Consider the following 6,068-nt stretch of genomic DNA (forward strand, 5'->3'; position numbering starts at 1 on the left):
TGTAGAATGTTGAGCATTCCTGGTCTTCACCCCCCTAGATGCCTATAGGGCCTCTCAGTTGTACATGAAACACATCTCCAGACATTATCAAATCCCCTAGGGGCAAAACTGGCCCTTGTTGAGACCCAATGCATTAACTGAACATTTATGATGTGCCAGGCATGGTGCTAAGATCTACATAAATTACTTCAATCTTCATGTTTGTCCTCATTTCACAGATAAGGAGCTGAGCTTCAATAGGATTAGATAAATTATTAAAAGCAATACAGCAAGTGAATGGCTGGTTTGGAGTTTACACACAGACCTATCAGTCCCCACTTTGTTTTCAATGACCATGTAAGTTGCCTCCCAGGCAGTGGAGGATGGGATACATTCCAGATCTTGCTTCTTTTATTAAGACATTTCTAAATCTATATTTCTATGCTTTTTACTGGATATTTCCTTTTCCTACCAGCTATTTCAATTGGATATACCTGAAACTAAAGTCACATTTTGCCTTTTCTCCCCTCTTCCTTCTCCTATTTTTTTAAAAAAAGATTTATTTATTTGAGAGAAAATCTCAATCAGACTCCCATCCCTGAGATCATGACCTGAGCCAAAATCAAGAGTTGGATGCTTAGCTGACTGAGCCTCCCAGGTGCCCCTTCCCTTCTCATATTAATCATTCTTCCAAATAGATATTAAACCTCTGATCTCTTGGACTCTTTTCTTGTATTTTCATAAGCAGAATCTCATATTTTTGTTCATCTCTTCCAAACTCTGTATTTCATTTCTTAAAAAAAACATTTTTAATGATTAGTAATGAAATCCTAATAAAAACCCCAATATGAATCTTTTTGGAACTTAAGAAGTTTAAGGTTCATCTGAAAAAGAAATTCCCTAAAGAGTCAAAAAAAGAAAAAAAAAGGGACGCCTGAGTGGCTCAGTTGGTTAAGCAGCTGCCTTCACCTCAGGTCATGATCCCAGCGTCCTTGGATCGAGTCCCGCATCCGGCTCCTTGCTCGGCAGGGAGCCTGCTTCTCCCTCTGCCTGCCATTCTGTCTGCCTGTGCTCGCTCTCTGCCCCCCTCTCTCTGGTAAATTAAAAAAAACAAAAACAAAAAAAAATAAAAGAAAAACAGTGAGAAGGAACTGTTATATCTATTTTTATTTACCAAATACACGTGGTTCTTATTAGATGTCAGGAACTATTCTAAGCACTATACAAATATTTACTCATTTAGTACCATATATGAGACATCAAAATAGACTATAAAGCTATAATAAAGCATAAAGCAGTGTGATATAGGCATAGGAATAGAAAACTTGATTAACAGGATTTTGTGAAGGACAAAAGGGAGAAATAGAGCCTTCAGACCACAAATTAGGTCTAATACCTATGCAAGGAGGGAAGGAAGAAAGGAGGATTAGGTAAAAAGAGCCTCAGACTGTAATGCAATTCTTTTTTTTTTTTTTTTTAAAGATTTATTTATTTTAGAGAGAGTGCCTGCATGAGGGGAGGGGTGGAGGGAGAGGGAGAGAATTACAAGCAGATTCCCTGCTGAGCATGGAGCCCAGAGTGGGGCTAGATCTCAAGACCTGAAATAAAAGAGTCAGGTGCTTAACTGACTGAGCCTCCCAGGCACCCCAGACTGTAGTGCAATTCTAAGAAAATCTCAACCAAACTAATGTAGAGCTCCAAAGACTCTCCATTAGTAATATAGTAAAATAATATAGTAAATAAAGTAAAATTAGAAGAGTCTAATTTTACTTTATTTTAAAAAGATTTTATTTATTTATTTGAGAAAGAGCATGAGCAGGGAAAGGGGCAAGGGAGAAGCAGGCTCCCCACTGACCAGGGAATATGACATGGGGCCCAATCCCAAGACCTTGGGACCATGACCTGAGTTGAAGGCAGAACTTCAACCAACTGAGCCACCCAGGTGCCCCAAGAAGAGTCTCATTTTAGCTAGTACCCCCATCATGCCCAGTCATTGGAACAGTCCAGAGGGAGCATGGTTTCAGTGTGCACATTGTAGCAGATCTTGGAGGTATGGCCACTAGAGACTCCTTCTTGAAGGAACATGTGAACAGTGTTTCTCTGTAGCTGCCAGAGGTATGGTGCAAAGATTCAAGAACAGACTCATCATATATGTGAAACTCATTTATAATAAATCAATTATTAGTTAATTATATATTAATAATTAATAAATTAATTATAATAAATAATATTTATAATAAATTAGGCATTTCAAATCAGTGGGAAAAGATGGACAGTTCAAATAATGTTGAAACAACTGACTATCCTTTTGGAAAGAATTAATTTAGATCCCTATGTCACATCATCCTCAATATAAATAAAATTTGGATGGAGAAAAAAGTTATAAAACATTTGAAGAAACAATATTTTGAATAATCTTTGTGTGGAGAAGCCTTCTTATGCAAAATGCAATACCCAGAAGCCATAAAAAAAGTGACTGAGAGAGATTTGATTAAATAAAAATTTAAAACTAACATATGGGAAAGACCATCATTAATAAAATAAGAAATCAGGGGTGCCTGGTGGCTCCGGTCATGATCTCAGGATTCTGGGATCAAGTCCTGCATTGGGGTCTCTGCTCATCAGGGAGTCTGCTTCTCTTTCTTACTCTCCCTCTGTGTTCTTGCTCTCTCTCACATAAATATTTTAGATACTCAAATAGTATATAGTATATAAAATATTGCAGGGTAGCTGGGAAAGTGAATATTTGGCTTTCCAGCTTCTAGGGCAAGTGGGCAATGAAGAAATGGCTTAGGAATAGGTTTTAATTTAGTGAACCTTCAGTATTTGCCATATCCCAGGTTAAGAGAATGGGAATGGTTGTACCAACTATGGTATATTCTTGCTAAGAAAAACTGTAGCAAATGAGTTAAAACTGTATGGACTGATGTGGAAAGATTTTTCAAAATGAAAAACAGTACACATAACCTGATTTTATATATATTAAAAGAAAATGTAACAGTTATCTCTGGAGTTGGAGGAGGAATTGAAGTGGAGGAGGCCCTTACAGATTCACTCCCTATTTTTGGGTGCCTGGCTGGCTCTCTTGGCAGAGCATGTGACTCTTGATTCTGGGGTTGTAAGTTTGAACCCCTCGTTGGGTGTAGAGATTACTTAAAAATAGAATTCTTTTTTTTTTTTTTTTTAAAGATTTTATTTATTTATTTCACAGACAGAGATCACAAGTAGGCAGAGAGGCAGGCAGAGCGAGAGAGAGAGGGAAGCAGGCTTCCTGCGGAGCAGAGAGCCCGATGCGGGGCTCGATCCCAGGACCCTGAGATCATGACCCGAGCCGAAGGCAGCAGCCCAAACCACTGAGCCACCCAGGCGCCCCTAAAAATAGAATTCTTAAAAAAGAAAAAGACTTACTCTGTATTTCTATATTATTTAAGTCATTTACATTAAATTCCTGTATTTCTTGAGAGATTAAAAAAGACACATCAAACAATTACTACCCTCCTCCAAACAAAACAAAACAAACAATAAAACCCTCTCTTCTTTGTCCATGGGTTCCTTTACCCATTTTATATTAGATATTAATTAATAATTTATTTTTATTATTATTATTTGCATAACAGCCTTTGATTTTTCGTTCTCCTCTATTACCATAAGGGTTCTCCATTTCTATCAGTTTGTACCTGGTTAATTGCAATAGCCTTCTAAGTGATACACTTTCCATCTTTCTTTACCCCAGTCCTGCAGTCCACAGCCAACTTACTTTTCCTAAGACCAGGCTGACTTCAATCATCCTCTGTCCAAAATCTTTTATGGATCCCCCAAAGAGTTCAGAGGGATGCTAACAGGTGTTCCATGGGAAAAGAGTTCTGTGGTCTGGTGAATCTGGGAAATGCTGTGATTAACACAGTTAAAAAAAGATTTCTTCAGAGTGAAATATCTAGAATTTAAAATGCCAACATGCTAAGGAAACTTCTAAAGCAAAGGAGACTGTAATTCTTTTCAATTTATTTGGCCTTGCAATTCTTCCTCTAGTAATACTATTTACCTTCTCAGGACACACCTTGAGAATGGCTTAAAGGGGAAAAGTTCATAATTACTCTTTGGCATTAGTGGCCTTACTGAACACATTTATTCATTCATTTATTTATTTATTTATTTATTTATTTATGGCTTAAAGGGGAAAAGTTCATAATTACTCTTTGGCATTAGTGGCCTTACTGAACACATTTATGTATGTATGTATGTATGTATTTATTTATTTATTTACGTCATCATCTGATTTTGTCTACTGGTCAAAATGAGTTTCCTTCCTTGCTTCTTCCTTCAGTGGGGTCAATTCTAGTTCTCTTCCTTCTCCTCCAGGGAGTTCTTCCTAATTATCTCAGTCTCTCTGAACGGTGACACTTAGCACCAGAACTCTCATTAATTACAACTTAAGAACTCTCTAGTTATTGATATCTCCCTTTTCTTGGAACCATTTTGTTTACTCAAGTGAGTAGAGCTAGGACTGTGTCTTATCTGTAGTATATAATATTTAGCCGCTTGAGAATACTGTGCATCTCCCCTGATGTGGATAATACTTATTTGCACAAGGCAGTACGTAGGCCTTAGATAAACCATCCATTACTTATACCATCACAGAAAGCACTGAAAATGGTACTGTTATTAGTTTCCTATTGCAGTTGTAAAAAAAAATTACCACAAACTTGGTGACTTAAAACACAAATAGTTCTCAAGGTCAGAATTCTGCATGGTGGTTTCACTGGGTTAAAATCAAGATGTCTACAGGGCTGTATTCCTTCTGTGGGCGATAGGGAAGAATCCATTTCCTTGCCTTTTCTTGTCTTCTAGAAGCCTCCACATTCCTATCATTGCTTACGGTTTCCACCTTTAAGGATCTCTGTGACAAATTAGGTTCACCTGGAGAATCTGGGTTACCTCTCTATTTTAAAGTCAGTTGATTTGCAACTTTAATTCCATCTCTAACTGTAATTCCCCTTTGCCATTTAATTTAACATATTCACGGATCTCAGGGATTGGGAAGTGGACCTCTTCAGGGAGTTATTATTCTGCTCACCACAGGCACCCTTGCCCAAAAGTCTAAATTGAGAGTTTGCATATAGGCGGTAGGGGGTATGGCAGCAAAGGGGAAAAACATTTTGTAATAACATAACTCTTTTCAAATACATAACTCTTCAAAAACAGATCATTGCTGCGTGATCTTTGGCAAGTCACTGGAGTCTTAGTATCCACATTTCTGCTAAAATGAAAATTGCCATTCTCTGCTCTGCTTTTTAAATGAAATAATTATATAAACAGGTTTAGCTTAGAGGATGACAAATAAGGCTCAAGAAGTTCTTGATGAATCTTGATGAGGAGGGTGGGCGAAGTTCTCCAAATGACATCTGGAGATAGTTTGAGGGATTTCCAGAGGAAAAAAGTGAAAAGCGCCTGCCCTTGAATGAAATTGGAGGTTGAAAATTCTAGCAAAAGGAATCAAGTTACACCGAAGCTTTTGAAAGCTAGCTTTGAGGCAAAGGCCCAGGTTAAAAAAAAAAAAAGCGAAGTGAAGAGGCTCCTTCGGAGACACCCAGGTGACAATGACTATAGAACCAACGGGTCTTCGTAGGCAAAGGTTACGTTTCGAGAAATTCTGCCCCCACTTCGTTCAAGGACATATATACCGTAGCTGTACAACAATCACTTATTTGAAAGCTAGCTTTGAGGCAAAGGCCCAGGTTAAAAAAAAAAAAAAGCGAAGTGAAGAGGCTCCTTCGGAGACACCCAGGTGACAATGACTATAGAACCAACGGGTCTTCGTAGGCAAAGGTTACGTTTCGAGAAATTCTGCCCCCACTTCGTTCAAGGACATATATACCGTAGCTGTACAACAATCACTTAATGGATAGTAAAGTCAAAATGTGTTCACGGAAAAAACGGGAAGACGTAGGTTCCACCGAGATTTGAACTCGGATCGCTGGATTCAGAGTCCAGAGTGCTAACCATTACACCATGGAACCGCCACAAAATACACAGCCGCCTTCAGCAGTCTAATTCTTAGAGAACCCCGCCCCCCTCGACAAACCTACCAC

The 6,068-nt window shown here is 38.3% G+C and overlaps 1 non-coding gene across 1 annotated transcript; it reads right to left on the minus strand.

Annotated features, from left to right (window-relative positions):
* Positions 1 to 5,924: 5,924 nt before the first annotated feature.
* Positions 5,925 to 5,996, minus strand: TRNAQ-CUG. The gene has a single exon. It is a non-coding gene; the product is annotated as a tRNA-Gln (tRNA).
* Positions 5,997 to 6,068: the final 72 nt, after the last annotated feature.

Source organism: Mustela erminea, chromosome 5, assembly GCF_009829155.1.
Source record: "Mustela erminea isolate mMusErm1 chromosome 5, mMusErm1.Pri, whole genome shotgun sequence".
In the NCBI taxonomy this organism is placed as follows: domain Eukaryota; kingdom Metazoa; phylum Chordata; class Mammalia; order Carnivora; family Mustelidae; genus Mustela; species Mustela erminea.